We start from the raw sequence: 16588 nt of genomic DNA, 5'->3' as shown, positions 1-16588 counted from the left end.
GAAAGTTATTTTCTCAGTAATTTTAGTGGTGTGTGTACCAAGATCAAACTCCTTTGTCTAACATATTTTAAGATCAGAAACCATTCAGTGAAACATAAATGCAATAATAGGGGAAATTGGGAGAGGGGGAAGAGACTTTCACATCATTGTATTTTATGCACGTGGAAGGTAATTTTATAACAGGCTGCTTAAGTTGAAAGGCAAAGTAGGTGCCTATTATGTGGCTATTCTATAAAAAGTCAACACAGATGCCTTTGGAGTTCCATTTTCAAAAAGAGAAAAAAACATCCAAAAAGAGGCATAAATCTGCATTTGGGCGTTTTCTCACAAAAACATCCAAATTGGTATGTTCAAAACCAATTTTTAGACATTTTTCTATGAAGTCCATCAGAAGTGTGTTCAAATCACAAGGGGGCACGTTAGGAATGCCCAGATCCCACCCCTAACACTTGGATGTTTTTCTGCCATAATGGAACAAAAACAAAAACGTCCAGGGCTAAAAGTTGGACATTTTGGTCTAGACCTGTGTTATTAACGAATAAGCCAGATGACCACTGCAGGAATAAAGGAATGACACCCCCTTACTCCTTCAGTGATCACTGGCCCCCTCCCACCCTACAAAGATGTAAATGAAACAGTACATACCAGCCTCTAGGCCCAACAATAGGGTTACGTCAGGGGCTGAACAATAAACATATTAAATTATAAAACATATCAAATTATAAAACATGAGAATTCATAAAAATATATATGTCTAAAATATGTAAAACATCAATATAAATTATAAAATACATGTGATATAAAAACGAATTATGAACATGTTTAAAAAATATAGATCAAAATGACCTATAATGTACATGTAAAACATAGACATGAATTATCAACATAGCGAATGATACATACCTGTAGCAGGTGTTCTCCGAGGACAGCAGGCTGATTGTTCTCACAACTGGTTGACGTCCACGGCAGCCCTCTTCGACCGGAAAACACTTTGCGGGAGGTCCCGCACGCAGGGCAAGCCCACCGCGCATGTGCGACCATCTTCCCGCCCGTGCGTGACCGTTCCCGCTCAGTTGAATGACAAGCAAAGGAATGCGGAAAAAACGCAACTCCAAAGGGGAGGAGGAAGGGTAGGTGAGAACAATCAGCCTGCTGTCCTCGGAGAACACCTACTACAGGTATGTATCATTCGCTTTCTCTGAGGACAAGCAGGCTGCTTGTTCTCACGACTGGGGTATCCCTAGCTCTCAGGCTCACTCAAAACAAGAATCCAGGTCAATTGAACCTCGCAACGGTGAGGGCATAACAGAAATTGACCTACGAAGAACAACTAACTGAGAGTGCAGCCTGAACAGAATAAAATCGGGTCCTGGAGGGTGGAGTTGGATTCAAACCCCAAACAGATTCTGCAGCACCGACTGCCCGAACCAACTATTGCGTCGGGTATCCTGCTGGAGGCAGTAATGTGATGTGAATGTGTGGACAGATGACCACGTCGCAGCCTTGCAAATCTCTTCAATAGTGGCTGACTTCAAGTGGGCCACTGACGCTGCCATGGCTCTAACACTATGAGCCGTGACCAGACCCTCGAGAGCCAGCCCAGCCTGGGCGTAAGTGAAGGAAATGCAATCTGCTAACCAATTGGAGATGGTGCGTTTCCCGACAGCGACCCCCTTCCTATTGGGGTCGAAAGAAACAAACAATTGGGCGGACTGTCTGTGGGGCTGTGTCCGCTCCAGATAGAAGGCCAACGCTCGCTTGCAGTCCAATGTGTGCAACTGACGTTCAGCAGGGTGGGTATGCGGTCTGGGAAAGAATGTTGACAAGACAATTGACTGGTTAAGATGGAACTCCGACACCACCTTTGGCAGGAACTTAGGGTGAGTGCGGAGGACTACTCTCTTATGATGAAATTTAGTATACGGAGCATGGGCTACCAGGGCTTGAAGCTCACTGACTCTACGAGCTGAAGTAACTGCCACCAAGAAAATGACCTTCCAGGTCAAGTACTTCAGATGGCATGAATTCAGTGGCTCAAAAGGAGGTTTCATCAGCTGGGTGAGGACGATGTTGAGATCCCATGACACTGCAGGAGGCTTAACAGGGGGCTTTGACAAAAGCAAACCTCTCATGAATCGAACGACTAAAGGCTCTCCAGAGATGGCTTTACCCTCTACACGATAATGGTAAGCACTAATTGCACTAAGGTGATTCCTTACTGAGTTGGTCTTGAGACCAGACTCTGATAAGTGCAGAAGGTATTCAAGCAGGTTCTGTGCAGGACAAGAATGAAGTTCTAGGGCCTTGCTCTCACACCAAACGACAAACCTCCTCCACTTGAAAAAGTAACTCTTTTTAGTGGAATCCTTTCGAGAAGCAAGCAAGACACTGGAGACAGACCCAACGAAGCAAAATCTATGCCCTCAACATCCAGGCCGTGAGAGCCAGAGACTGAAGGTTCGGGTGCAGAAGCGCTCCGTCGTTCTGCGAAATGAGAGTCCGAAAATACTCCAATCTCCACGGTTCTTCGAAGGACAACTCCAGAAGAAGAGGGAACCAGATCTGACGGGGCCAAAAAGGCGCTATCAGAATCATGGTGCTGTGGTCTTGCTTGAGCTTCAGTAAGGTCTTCCCCACCAAAGGTATGGGAGGATATGCATACAGGAAGCCATTCCCCCAATGGAGGAGAAAGGCATCCGATGCCAATCTGCCATGTGCCTGTAGTCTGGAACAAAACAGAGGCAGCTTGTGACTGGTCTGAGAGGCGAAAAGGTCCACCGAGGGGGTGCCCCACTCTCGGAAGATATTGCATACCACTCTGGAATGGAGCGACCACTCGTGCGGTTGCATGACTCTGCTCAGCCTGTCGGCCAGACTGTTTACGCCTGCCAGGTATGTGGCTTGAAGAAGCATGCCAAACTGGCATGCCCAACACCACATCCTGACGGCTTCCTGACACAGAGGGCGAGATCCGGTGCCCCCCTTGTTGATGTAATACATTGCAACCTGATTGTCCAAATTTGGATAATTTGGTAGGACAGCCGATCCCTGAAGGCCTTCAGTGTGTTTCAGACCGCTCGGAGCTCCAGGAGGTTGATCTGAAGATCTTGTTCCTGGGGGGACCACACCCCCTGGGTGTGGAGTCCATCGACATGAGCTCCCCACCCCAGGCGAGATGCATCCGTCGTCAGCACTTTCGTGGGCTGCGGAATTTGGAATGGGCGTCCCAGGGTCAAATTGGCCCGATTTGTCCACCAGCGCAGCGAATTGCGGCAACTGATGGACAGGCGGATGACATCTTCTAGATTCCCGGTGGCTTGGCACCACTGGGAAGCTAGGGTCCATTGAGCAGATCTCATGTGAAGATGAGCCATGGGAGTCACATGGACTGTAGAGGCCATATGGCCCAGGAGTCTCAACATCTGCCGAGCTATGATCTGCTGAGACGCTCTGGTCTGGGAAGCGAGGGACAGGAGATTCTGAGCTCTCGCCTCGGGAAGATAGGCCTGAGCCGTCTGTGAATTCAGCAGAGCTCCTATGAATTCCAGAGATTGGACTGGCTGGAGATGGGACTTCGGGTAATTTATCACAAACCCCAGCAGCTCCAGAAGTTGAATAGTGCACTGCATGGACCGAAGAGCTCCTATCTCTGAGGTGCTCTTCACCAGCCAATCGTCGAGACACGGGAAAACGTGCACTCCCAGCTTGTGGAGATACGCCGCAACCACCACGAGACACTTCGTGAACACCCGTGGTGCAGAGGTGAGCCCAAAGGGTAGCACACAATACTGAAAGTGACGTGTCCCCAGAAGGAATCGGAGATACTGTCTGTGGGCTGGCAGTATCGGGATGTGAGTATAAGCATCCTTTAAATCCAGGGAACATAGCCAATCGTCTTTCTGAATCATGGGTAGAAGGGTGCCCAAGGAAAGCATCCTGAACTTTTCCCGCACCAGATACTTGTTCAGGCCTCTCAGGTCTAGGATGGGGCGCATCCCCCCTGTTTTCTTCTCCACAAGGAAGTACCTGGAATAGAATCCCTGCCCTTCCTGCCCGGGTGGCACGGGCTCGACCACACTGGCGCTGAGAAGGGCGGAGAGTTCCTCTGCAAGTACCTGCTTGTGATAGGAGCTGAAGAATTGGGCTCCCGGTGGACAATTTGGTGGGGTGGAGACCAAATTCAGGGTGTATCCGCACCGCACTATTTGGAGAACCCACTGGTTGGAGGTTATAAGAGGCCACCTTTGGTGAAAAACTTTCAACCTCCCCCTGACCGGCAGGCCGTCCGTCACGGCTACTTTGATGGCGGCTATGTTCCCATGGATCCAGTCAAAAGCTCGTCCCCTGCTTTTGCTGTGGAGGCGCCGGGGGCTGCGTAGGCGCGCTGGGACTGTCCCTGTGCCTGAGGAGGCATCGGGTCGGCTGGGTGTACCTACGCTTGCTGTAGGCATAGGGTGCAGCCTGCCGGGCCCGGGAAAAACGTCCACCTGCTGAGGTGGATGCTGAAGGCGCCCGGTGGGAGAGCTTGTCGAGAGTGGTTTCCCGCTGGTGTAGTTGGTCCACCAACTGCTCAACCTTCTCGCCGAAAATGTTATTCCCCCGGTAAGGGACATCCGCCAGCCGCTGCTGGGTACGGTTGTCCAGGTCAGAGGCATGCAGCCAGGAGAGTCTGCACATCACTATACCTTGGGCCGCAGCTCGAGATGCCACATCACATGTGTCATAGATACCCCTGGACAGGAACTTTCTGCACGCCTTCAGCTGCCTGACCACCTCCTGAAATGGCCTGGACTGCTCCGGAGGGAGCTTGTCGACCAGGTCCGCCAGTTGCCGCACATTGTTCCGCATGTGGATGCTCGTGTAGAGCTGGTAGGATTGGATTCTGGTCACGAGCATGGAAGATTGGTAGGCCTTCCTCCCAAACGAGTCCAGAGTGCGAGACTCCCGCCCAGGGGGCACCGAGGCGGTATCCCTCGAACTCTGTGCTCTCTTGAGAGCAGAGTCCACGACTGCCGAGTCATGAGGCAATTGAGGCCGCATCAACTCTGGGTCTGAGTGGATTCTGTATTGGGACTCCGCTTTCTTGGGGATGGTGGGATTAGATAGTGGCTTCAACCAGTTCCGAAGCAGTGTCTCCTTAAGGACATTGTGCAGCGGTACCGTGGAAGACGCTCTAGGTGGTGATGGATAGTCGAGGACTTCGAGCATCTCCGCCCTCGGCTCATCCATAGTAACCACTGGGAAGGGAATGCTGATAAACATATCCCTGACAAAGGAGGCAAAGGAGAGGCTCTCAGGAGGCGAGAGCTTCCTCTCCGGTGAAGGAGTGGGGTCGGAGGGAAGGCCCACAGACTCCTCTGAGGAGAAATATCTGGGGTCCTTCTCCTCCCCCCACGAGGCCTCCTCCTCGGTGTTGGACATGAGCTCTCTCAGCTCAGACCGCAACCGGGCCCGTCTCGACTGCGAGGAACCACGTCCTCGATGATGGCGTCGAGGGGTGGACTCCTGCGCCGGCAGGGACGAAGCTCCCTCCATCGATGTAGACGTGGACTCCACCTGAGTGGCGGTCGACACCGGTGCCGCAAGCGGCGTCGGAGGCCTCATCACCGGGCCAGATCCCACCAGCGCCTCCATCAACGGTGCCGAGGGCGCAAGCACCCCCAGTGCCAATAGAGCCTGGCGCATCAGCCCTTCCAGGATCCCCGGAAGGATGGCTCAGAGGCACTCATCTAGGCCCGCTGTCGGGAAAGGCAGGGGAGCCGGTGCTGGAAGCTGCTCGGGTCCAGGAGACGGTACCGAGATACCCGAGGACCGGCGCAGCGACACCTCTTCGACCGAGGGGGAACGCTGCTCCCGGCACTGCCGCTTCCTTGGTATCGAGTCGTCCCTCGATGTCCCGGAGCTGCCAGTCCCGTGCATCGTGGGTGACCGATGACGGTGCTTTTTGGCTTTCTTCCGATGTCCGTCATCGGCGCTCCGTGGAAGGGAGGAGGAGGAGGTGGAGCCCCCACGGCCTCGAGGTATCTGATCCGACAGGGTTCGGTCCCGATGGCCCTGAGCAGCGGGAGTGGCCGGGGCAGACTGCCCGCGCGGCCGCTCACCACCGCCGTCGCTGGCAGGCCGCTGGGCCAAAGGTACCTGTGCTCCTGGGGTCGATGCCATAGTTGGCACCGACGCCATCGACACCGAAGACCCAGCCGTCGACACCGATGCCGTTGAGGTCGACGTCGAAGGGCCGGCGCAAGTTCCAAAAAGACAGTCCCGAAGAACTTGCCTCACCACCTGCGTCTGCTTCCGTAAGCCGAAACACAAGGTGCACGTCTTGGAATTACGCTCTGGGCCAAGGCACTGAAGACACCAAGCGTGAGTATCGGTCTGCGAGATCTGCCGGCCGCACCGACCACACTTCTTGAATCCGCTCAGGACCTTCGAGGACATCGACGGAAAAATCGCGTCGGCAAAGTCAAAATCATTGATGGTAGCGGTGAAAAGCACACCCGAAAAAGAAACGACCGCGCGACAAGGCCGCGACGACGCGCCCTCGCGACTAAGAACGACGAGGGAAACTTCTTTTTTTTTAACAAGAAAAAGAGAATGCGAACACATACAACAAGAAAAGAAAAACGCGGGCTAGTCCGCAATCCGGTTTCCGGGGCTGACAAGGAGAGGGACGAAGACACGCCTCTCTCCAGCACGGAAAGGAAAAAAAAAACTTATCGGGAATGGTCGCGCACAGGCGGGAAGACGGCCGCGCATGCGCGGTGGGCGTGCCCTGCATGCGGGACCTCCCGCGAAGTTTTTTTCCGGTCGGAGGGGGCTGCCGTGGACGTCAACCAGTCGTGAGAACAAGCAGCCTGCTTGTCCTCGGAGAAAGAGAAATTATTTTGTGAGCCATTTTTATAGGTTTGAGATAATTATATGTTTTCTAAACGTTTGTTCCTCTTCTTTCAGCCGCTCTTATTTAAAAATATACAGACTAGGTAGTTGTCCTGAGTTTTTTGTTTTTTTAACTTAATTTATTTATTTTTAAATTATTTTTTTATTTTCCAATGGTTTTATAACCCATTTTATGATCAATTTTTATTATTGTGCCCTTTTTTTGCTGGTATTTTATAATATAACTGCAATATATATGTAATATATGTGTTGTTAATTTGGTGGTTGCTGAATCATATATATTTACATGCATTTCTATATTATATTTTTAATTAACAGTTGATGTTTATGATCATTTTATGTCTACTGTACATATATTTTAATTTTCAATCAGAAGGGACTCTCTATGTTGATAATTCATGTCTATGTTTTTCATGTACATTATAGGTCATTTTGATGTTCTATTTTTTTAAAACATGTTCATAATTCATGTTTTTATATCACATGTATTTTATAATTTATATTGATGTTTTACATATTTTAGACACACATATTTTTATGAATTCTCATGTTTTATAATTTGATATGTTTTATAATTTAATATGTTTATTGTTCATTATAGCCCCTGACGCAGCCCTATTGTTGGGCGAAACACGGCCTGTGTCGGGCATTCGTTTCATACACGGTATCTTCAATAAAGTTTTTGCTGGATATTATACTGATCTGCTAGTTTGTTTTCCACGTTGGATTTTGCAGATCGGTTGCCGTTGTTGTTTTCTGGGACCCTCATACCAGCCTCTAGGACAGCATCAGATGTTATGACCAGTCCTATTAGAGCAACAAGCCTTGCAATAGCCTAGTGGTCGGTGCAGTGCACTATAGATAAGGTGACCCAAGCCCATAATCCATTCTAGCTATTACACTTGTGGTGGAAGCTGTCAGCCCTTCAAAACCTACTGTACCCACGTATAGGTGACACCTGTAGTCATAAGGGCTATTGTAGTTGTGTACACTTGGGGACAGTAGGCTTTTCGTGGGTTTTGAAGGGCTTAGCATACAATATAAAGGGGTTAACAGTAAGATGTGTACCTGGGACCTTTTATGTGAAGTCCACTGCAATGCCCCCCAGGGTGCTCTGCTGGGATGCCTGTGTGCCAAGTCTACTAGGAAAGCTGGCTCTCCCTACATCCCAATGGCTTGATTTTGTGCATTTTTCACTTGGACATTTTTGTTTTGAAAATGGATCAAAAAGATAGATGCACTAAGCACAACACCTTATAGCAAATGACTATTTTGAAATAAAAATAATAGCTGCTCTTCTGGTTTGAAAATGGTCATTTTCACTACTTGATGTTTGGACGTTTTCAGCAAAATGTCCAAAGTTGGATTTAGATGTCTTATCAAAAATACCCCTCTTTGTCTCCCTACAAAATACATCAGACACTGTGGCTTACATGCACACATGTAGACCAGAAGTTCCTATACCTGTCAGGTTTTCAGGATATCATCAATGAAGGCAGCAAATGCAAGATTAACTCATGAATATTCACTGCAGATATCCTGAAAACCTGATTGACTAGGCTTCCCCCAGAAACCACTGATGTAGGCATATATTTTATAAACGAAAACAATTTGTAACTACACCTGCATGTGCACTGCATGCAAGTATATGCCTGACCACCACACATACTTTTTATGCATGTACATATTGCACAATTTGATCAAAGTTCTTTCTACACATATTACGGGGTTTACTTGTAAAAAAATTTATAAAATTACCCCAATGCAGAAACTGCCAGTAGAGAAAAAAAAAGTACTAGGGAGAAATTCAAAATGGCATCCATAAGACAACAAAAAGCTGAACTTGATTTTAAACTATTTTTAAAGTCTGACAACAGATATGGATGTAGAAAAAGAGGATAGATACTTACAAAATGCTTAGTGGCTGCAAAAAAGCGAAGATACATACCTGTAGGAGGTATTCTCCGAGGACAGCAGGCTGATTGTTCTCACATGTGGATCAGCGTCCACGATGGCCCAGGAAACGGCAAATTTTTCTACAGCAAAATTTAAAAGGTTTTGCCAGAGCCTTCTGGTGCACGAACCGTGCGCACCACGCATGCACTGACGACTTCCCACCCGTCACGTGAGCGTTCCTGCTCAGTTTAATCAAAAAGCAAACAAACAAACAACAACTCCAAAGGGGAGGTGGGCGGGTTTGTGAGAACAATCAGCTGCTGTCCTCGGAGAATACCTGCTACAGGTATGTATCTTCGCTTTCTCCGAGGACAAGCAGGCTGCTTGTTCTCACATGTGGGGTATCCCTAGCAACCAGGCTCACTCAAAACAATGAACATTAGTCAACTGGGCCTCGCAACGGCGACGACATAACATAGATTGACCTGAAACCATAAACAACTAACTGAGAGTGCAGCCTGGAACAGAACAAAAATGGGTCTAGGGGGGTGGAGTTGGATTCTAAACCCCGAACAGATTCTGCAGCACCGACTGTCGCGCCGGGTATCAGTAGTGAGATGTGAATGTATGGACTGATGACCACATTGCAGCCTTGCAAATCTCTTCAATGGAGGCTGACTAAGTGAGCCACTGATGCAGCCATGGCTCTAACATTATCAGCTGTGACATGGCCCTCTAAAGACAGCCCAGATTGGGCATAAGTGAAGGAAATGCAATCTGCTAGCCAACTGGAGATTGTGCATTTTCGGATGGTAACTCCCCTCCTGTTGGGATCAAAAGAAACAAACACCTGGGCAGACTGTCTAAAGGGCTTTGTCCGCTCCACGTAAAAGGCCAATGCTCTCCTTCAGTCCAAGGTGTGCAAACTGCTTTCACCAGGGCAGGTATGAGGATGGGGAAAGAAAGTTGGCAAGACAATTGACTGGTTCAGATGGAACTCCGACACCACCATTGGCAGGAACTTAGGGTGCGTGCGGAGGACTACTCTGTTGTGATGGAACTTAATATAAGGGGCATGCACTACCAAGTCCTGAAGCTCACTTACTCTACGAGCTGAAGTAACAGCCACCAAGAAAACAACCTTCCAGGTCAAGTACTTCAGATGGCAGGAATTCAGTGGCTCAAAAGGAGCTTTCACCAGCTGGGTGAGAACGACATTGAGATCCTATGACACTGGTGGAGGTTTGACACGGGGCTTTGACAAAAGCAAATCTCTCATGAAGCGAACAACTAAAGGCTGTCCAGAGATAGGCTTACCCTCTACACTGCAATGGTAAGCACTAATCGCACTAAGGTGAACTCTCATGGAGTTGGTCTTGAGACCAGACTCCGACAAGTGTAGAAGGTATTCAAGCAGGGTCAGTGTAGGACAAGAAAGAGAATCTAAAGCCTTGCTGTCACACCAGACGGCAAACCTTCTCCATTTGAAAGAGTAACACCTCTTCATGGAATCTTTCCTGCAAGCAAGCAAGACTCGGGAGACACCCTCTGAAAGACCCAAGGAAGCGAATTCTAAGCTCTCAACATCCAGGCTGTGAGAGCCAGAGACTGGAGGTTGGGATGTAGAAGCGACCCCTCGTTCTGAGTGATGAGGGTTGGAAAACAGTCCAATCTCCACGGTTCTTCAGAGGACAACTCCAGAAGAAGAGAGAACCAAATCTGACGCGGCCAAAAGGGTGCAATCAGGATCATGGTTCCGCAGTCTTGCTTCAGCAAAGTCTTCTCTACTAGAGGTATGGGAGGATATGCATACAGAAGGCCTGTTCCCCAATGAAGGAGAAAGGCATCTGATGCTAGTCAGTCATGGGCCTGAAGTCTGGAACAGAACTGAGGGACCTTGTGATTGATCTGAGTGGCAAAAAGATCCATCGAGGGGGTGCCCCACGCTCGGAAGATCTTGCGGACTACACCCATGTTCAGTGACCACTCGTGAGGTTGCATTATCCTGCTCAACCTGTCGGCCAAACTGTTGTTTACGCCTGTCAGATAAGTGGCTTGGAGAAACATGCCGTGACGGCGAGCCCAAAGCCACATCTGGATGGCTTCCTGACACAGAGGGCGAGATCCAGTGCCCCCCTGCTTGTTGGTGTAAAACATGGCCACCTGATTGTCTGAATTAAGATTACTTGGTTGGGCAGCTGATCCCTGAAAGCCTTTAGAGCATTCCAGATCGCTCTTAATTCCAGGAAGTTGATCCGCACACCTTTTTCCTGAAAGGACCAGGCTCCCTGACTGTGGAGCCCATCTACATGAGCTCCCCACCCCAGGAGAGATGCATCCGTCATCAGCACGTTTCGTGGCTGAGGAACTTGGAATGGTCGTCCCATGGTCAAATTGGATCGAATCGTCCACCACTGAAGAGAATTCCGAAAGCCGGTGGACAGTTGGATTACATCCTCTAGATCCCCCGCAGCTTGAAACCACTGGGAAGCTATGGTCCATTGAGCTGATCTCATGTGTAGAAGTGTCATGGGCGTGACATGAACTGTGGAGGCCATGTGCCCCAGAAGTCTCAACATCTGCCGAGCTGTGATCTGCTGAGACACTCGAACCATGGACACCAGGGACAGAAGGTTGTCCGCCCTTGCCTCAGGAAGATAAGCTTGAGCTGTCTGAGTGTTCAACAGAGCTCTAATGAATTCCAATTTTTGGACTGGGGTGAGATGGGACTTGATAATTTATGACGAACCCCAGTAGCTCTAGCACCCAAATAGTCATTCGCATGGACTCCAGAGCACCCTCCTTCGAGGTTCTCTTCACCAGCCAATCGTCGAGATAAGGAAACACATGCACTCCCAACCTGCGTAGCACCACTGCGACTACAGCTAGGCATTTAGTAAACACTGAGTGCAGACGCCAGGCCAAAAAGCAGCACACGGTAGTGAAAGTGCTGTGTTCCCAGCTGAAATCGAAGATACTTCCTGTGAACTGGAAGTATCAAGATGTATGTATAAGCATCCTTTAAGTCCAGAGAGCATAGCCAATCGTTTTCCTGAATCATGGGAAGAAGGGTGCCTAGGGAAAACATCCTGAACTTTCTCGGACAAGAAAGTTATTCAGGGCCCTTAGGTCTAGGATGGGACGCATCCCCCCTGTTTTCTTTTGCACAAGGAAGTACCTGGAATAGAATCCCAGTCGTTCATCCTCTGGTGGAACGGGTTCGACTGCTTGGGCCTGTAGAAGGGCAGAGAGTTTCTCTGCAAGTACCTGCTTGTGCTAGGAGCTGTAGGACTGAGCTCCCGGTGGGCAATTTGGAGGCTTGGATTCCAGATTGAGGGTGTATCCTAACCGGACAATTTGAAGAACCCTCCGGTTGGAGGTTATAAGAGGCCACCCTTGGTGAAAAACATTAAACCTTCCCATCTGGCAAGTCGTTTGGTACGGACATGTTAACTTAGGCTATGCTGAACTGGAGCCAATCAAAAGCCCGTCCCTTGATTTTGCTGGGGAGCCGCAGTGGCCTTAGGCACACACTGTTAATGAGAACGAGCGCGCTGGGACTGAGCCTGAGTAGGCTGCCGAGAAGCAGGAGTGTACCTATGCCTAGCATAGGTAAAGGGAGCACTCCTCTTCCCTCCAAAAAACCTCCTAGATGAGGAGGTAGAAGCAGAAGACGCCCTGCGGGAGAGAAAATCCATAGCATCATTGTGCTTCTTGAGCTGGTCAACTAGATCCTCTACTTTCTCATCAAAAACGTTATCCCCCCAGCAAGGAACATCCGCAGGCGGTACCAAGGTCGGAGACCTCACCACAGGCGAAAGGCCAGATGCCGCTGTAGCAGATGGTATGGAAGGCGCAAGCAAGCACCCCCGAAACTGAAGCAGACTGGCGCCTCAACCCTTCCAGAAGCTCTGGAAGCAGGGCCCTGATGCGCTCGTCTAGAGCCGCCGTCGGACAAGGCTGCGGGGTCGGTAAAGGAGCTGGTGGCAAAATTTGTTGAGGCTCGGGAGCAGGTACCGGGCTGCTAGACAGACGCATCGGCACCTGCTGAATAGAGGGAGAGCGATCCTCTCGGCGCCGACGCTTCTTGGGTGCTGAATCCCTCAACGACCCAGAGCTCCCAGCACCTTGTGTCATAGGAGAACGATGATGGTGCTTCTTCACCTTTGCTCGACGGCCGTCATCGAGACTCCTCGGTACCAATGAGGAAGACGTGGAATCCTCAAGTCTCCTCGGGGCTGGGTCCGACGAAGGTTGGTCCTGGGGGGCCTGCATAACAGGAGGCCTCGAGACAGGTGGAGACCCACTCGATGCCTCACTGCTCCCAGCAAGAGTTGGTCGTTCCGCAGCCATTGCCTTCGCTCCCGACCACGATGCGTCCCTCCATGTCGATGTCAACGCCACTGACCTCGGTACCGATGTCGAAGGACCAGACCGAGCCCCAAAAAGCTTCTCTCGTTGGGCTTCTCAAGACGCTTGGGTCCGTTTCTTCATGCGAAGACACAGACTGCAAGCGGCTAGGCTATGGTTGTGCTCAAGGCACTGGATACACCAAGACTGGGTGTCGGTACCCGAGATGGTCCGGTTGCACCGAGTACAATGTTTGAAGCCGCTGGGTGTCTTCGATGACATGGAAGGAAAAACGGCTTCAGCGAAATTAAACAACGCGATCGTGCCAAAAAAGGAAAGGGCACAAAAGGGGAAAATCCCGACCGCACGGCCTAAGGCTGGCTGCGTCAAAAAGAAAGAAAACTTAGAAAGTGCCAAAAACTAAGAAAAAATACTGTTTTTTTTTTTTTTTTTTTTAAAGAAGAACGAATAACTATCAAAGAAAAGAAGAAATATAAAAAGAATCATCCAAGACGCTCTTTCCTGGGCCGCGAAGCGAACAGGGAAAAACCTCTTCACCTCACCGCGGACAAGAAAAAACTGGGCGGGAACGCTCACGTGACGGGCGGGAAGTCATCCCACGCATGTGCGGTTCACACGCCAGAAGGCTCTGGCAAAACTTTTAAAATTTGCTGTAGAAAAATTTGCTGTTTCCTGGGCTGTCGTGAATGCCGACCCACATGTGAGAACAAGCAGCCTGCTTGTCCTCAGAGAAGCGAAGATACTTACCTGTAACAGATGTTCTCCAAGGACAGCAGGATTTATATTCTTACAAGTGGGTGAAGCCAACCTGCGTCACCCGGTCTGGGACTTATGAAAAACATTAAGTAGAGCTTTGTTGAGCATGAGACACGCTCCGCTGCACATGCGTGAGTGCCTTCCCACCTGTTGCAAGAATACGGTCTCCTCAGTTTTATACTACAGCAAAAATAAAAGTAAATAATAAAGGAGACAACTTCAAAGGGAGGTGGGAGGGACTGCGAGACTATAAAGCCTGCTGTCCTCGGAGAATATCTGCTACAGGTTAGTATCTTCACTTTCTCAGAGGACAAGCAGGCTTACAGATTCTCACAAGTGGGGAATCCCTAGCATCCAGGATCACCAAAAACATTGGTCAATTAGGCCTCGCAAGGACGAGGACACATAAGAGATTAACCTGAAACTATATACAATCTGAATGAGAGAGCAGTCTGGAAAACAATAAAACGGGCTTAGGAGGTTGCAGTTGGATTCTAGACCCCAAACAAACAGATTCTGCAACACTGTCTGCCCGAACCGATTGTCGCAACAGGTATCCTGCTCAAGGCAACAGTGTGACGTGAATATGTGGACTGAAGACCACATTGCAGCTTTGCAAATTTCTTCAATGGAAACTGACCTCAAATGGGCTACCAACGCAGCCATGGCTCTGATTATGATCCGTGACATGACCCTCTAGAGCCAGCCCAGCCTGGGCATAAGTGAAGGAAATGCAATCTGCCAGTCAATTAGAAATGGTGCATTTCCCGATGGCAACCCCCATCTTGTTGAGATCAAAATAAATAAAAAGCTGGGTGGACTGTTTGTGGGGCCTGCTCCATTCCATGTAGTAGGCCAATGCTCTCTTGCAATCTAAGGTGTGCAAGCTGCTTTCACCAGGATAGGCATGAGGTCTGGGGAAGAATGTTGGCAAGACAATCGACTGGTTCAGATGGAATTCTGACACCACTTTCAGCAGGAACTTAGGGTGAATACGGAGAATATTCTGTTGTGATGACACTTATTATAAGGTACATCCACCACTAAGGCCTGAAGCTCACTGACTCTATGAGCTGAAGTAACAGCCAACAAAAAAATGACCTTACAGGTCAAGTACTTCAGATGGCAGTAATTCAGTGGCTCAAAAGGAGCTCTCATCAGTTGGGTGAGAACAATGTTGAGATCCCATGACGACACTGGCGGAGGTTTGACAGTGGCTTTGACAAAACCAAACCTCTCATGAATCTAACAACTAAAGGCTGTCCAGATATGGGCTTAACTTCTACATGTTCATAAACACTAATTACACTAAGGTGAACTCTTACAGAGTTGGTCTTGAGACCAGACTCTGTTAGATGTAGAAGGTAGGGTCTGTGTAGGGCAAGTAAGGGGATCTAGTGCCTTGCCCTCATACCAGACAGCAAACCTTCTCTATTTGAAAGAATAACACCTCTTAGTGCAGTCTTTCCTGGAAGCCAGCAAGACCCGGGAGACACCCTCCAAAAAGACCCAAGGAAGCAAATTCTAGGCTCTCAACATACATCGAAGCTGTGAGAGCCAGAGACTGGAGGTTGGGGTGTAGAACAGACCCCCTCGTTCTGCATGATGAGGGTTGGAAAACACTCCAATATCCACGGTTCTTCGGAGGATAGCTCCAGAAGAAGAGAACCATATCTGCCGCAGCCAGTATGGTGCAATCAGAATTATGGTTCTGCGGTCTTGCTTGAGTTTTAACAAAGTCTTCCCACTACAGGTATAGGAGGATATGTATACAGAAGACCTGTCCCCCAATTGAAGAGGAAGGCATCTGACACTAGTCTGTCATGGGCCTGAAGCCTGGAACAGAACTGAGTGACCTTGTGGTTTACCTGAGTGGCAAAAAAGATCCACCGAGAGGGTGCCCCACGCTCGGAAGATCTTGCGGGCAATGCCCATATTGAGAGACCATTCATGTGGTTGCATTATCCTGCTCAGTCTGTTGGGCAGGGTATTGGTTTTGCCCACCAGGTAAGTGGCTCGAAGAAACATGCCATGTTGGCGAGACCAATGCCACATCCGGACGCACTCCTGACACACAGCTTGTTGGTGTAATACAATGTAACATAATTGTCTGTTTGTATGAATACAATTTGATGAGACAGCTGATGTCTGAAAGCCTTTACAGTGTTCCAGATTGGCCGAAGATCCAGGAGATTATCTGAAGATTCATTTCCTGGGTGAACCAAACACTTTGGGTGTGAAGCCCATCTGCATGAGTACATGAGCCCCCCATCCTTGTAGAGAAGAATCCGTCATCAGCACTTTTTGTGGCTGAGGAATTTGGAATGGAAGTCCTAGAGTCAAATTGGATTGAATGGACCACCACTGAAGGGAGCGTATGAGCTCTGGGAACACTTGGGACAACTTCCAGGCTCCTTGTGGCTTGATACCACTGAGAAGCCAGGGTCCATTAAGCTGATCTCATTTAAAGACGTGTCATAGGAGTAACATACACTGTGGAAGCCATATGGCCCAACAATCTCAACATATGCCGAGCTGTGACCAGCTGAGAGCCTCAAACTTTGGAAGTGAGTGCAACAACTGTCTGCTCTCATCTCTGTGTATCGAGCAGGACTCCTTATGAACTCCAATCACTGGACAGGGCGAAGATGGGACTTGGGTAGTTTAA

General features: G+C 49.2%; 1 protein-coding gene across 3 annotated transcripts in view; it reads right to left on the bottom strand.

Annotated features, from left to right (window-relative positions):
* The window catches only part of SLC11A2 (solute carrier family 11 member 2), a 319640-nt gene that overhangs the window by 142585 nt on the left and 160467 nt on the right, over nucleotides 1-16588 (bottom strand). The gene's annotated exons all lie outside the window — the stretch shown is intronic.

This window comes from Microcaecilia unicolor, chromosome 3 (assembly GCF_901765095.1).
Source record: "Microcaecilia unicolor chromosome 3, aMicUni1.1, whole genome shotgun sequence".
Classification (NCBI taxonomy): Eukaryota; Metazoa; Chordata; class Amphibia; order Gymnophiona; family Siphonopidae; genus Microcaecilia; species Microcaecilia unicolor.
This window is presented reverse-complemented; position numbering and strand designations above follow the sequence as displayed.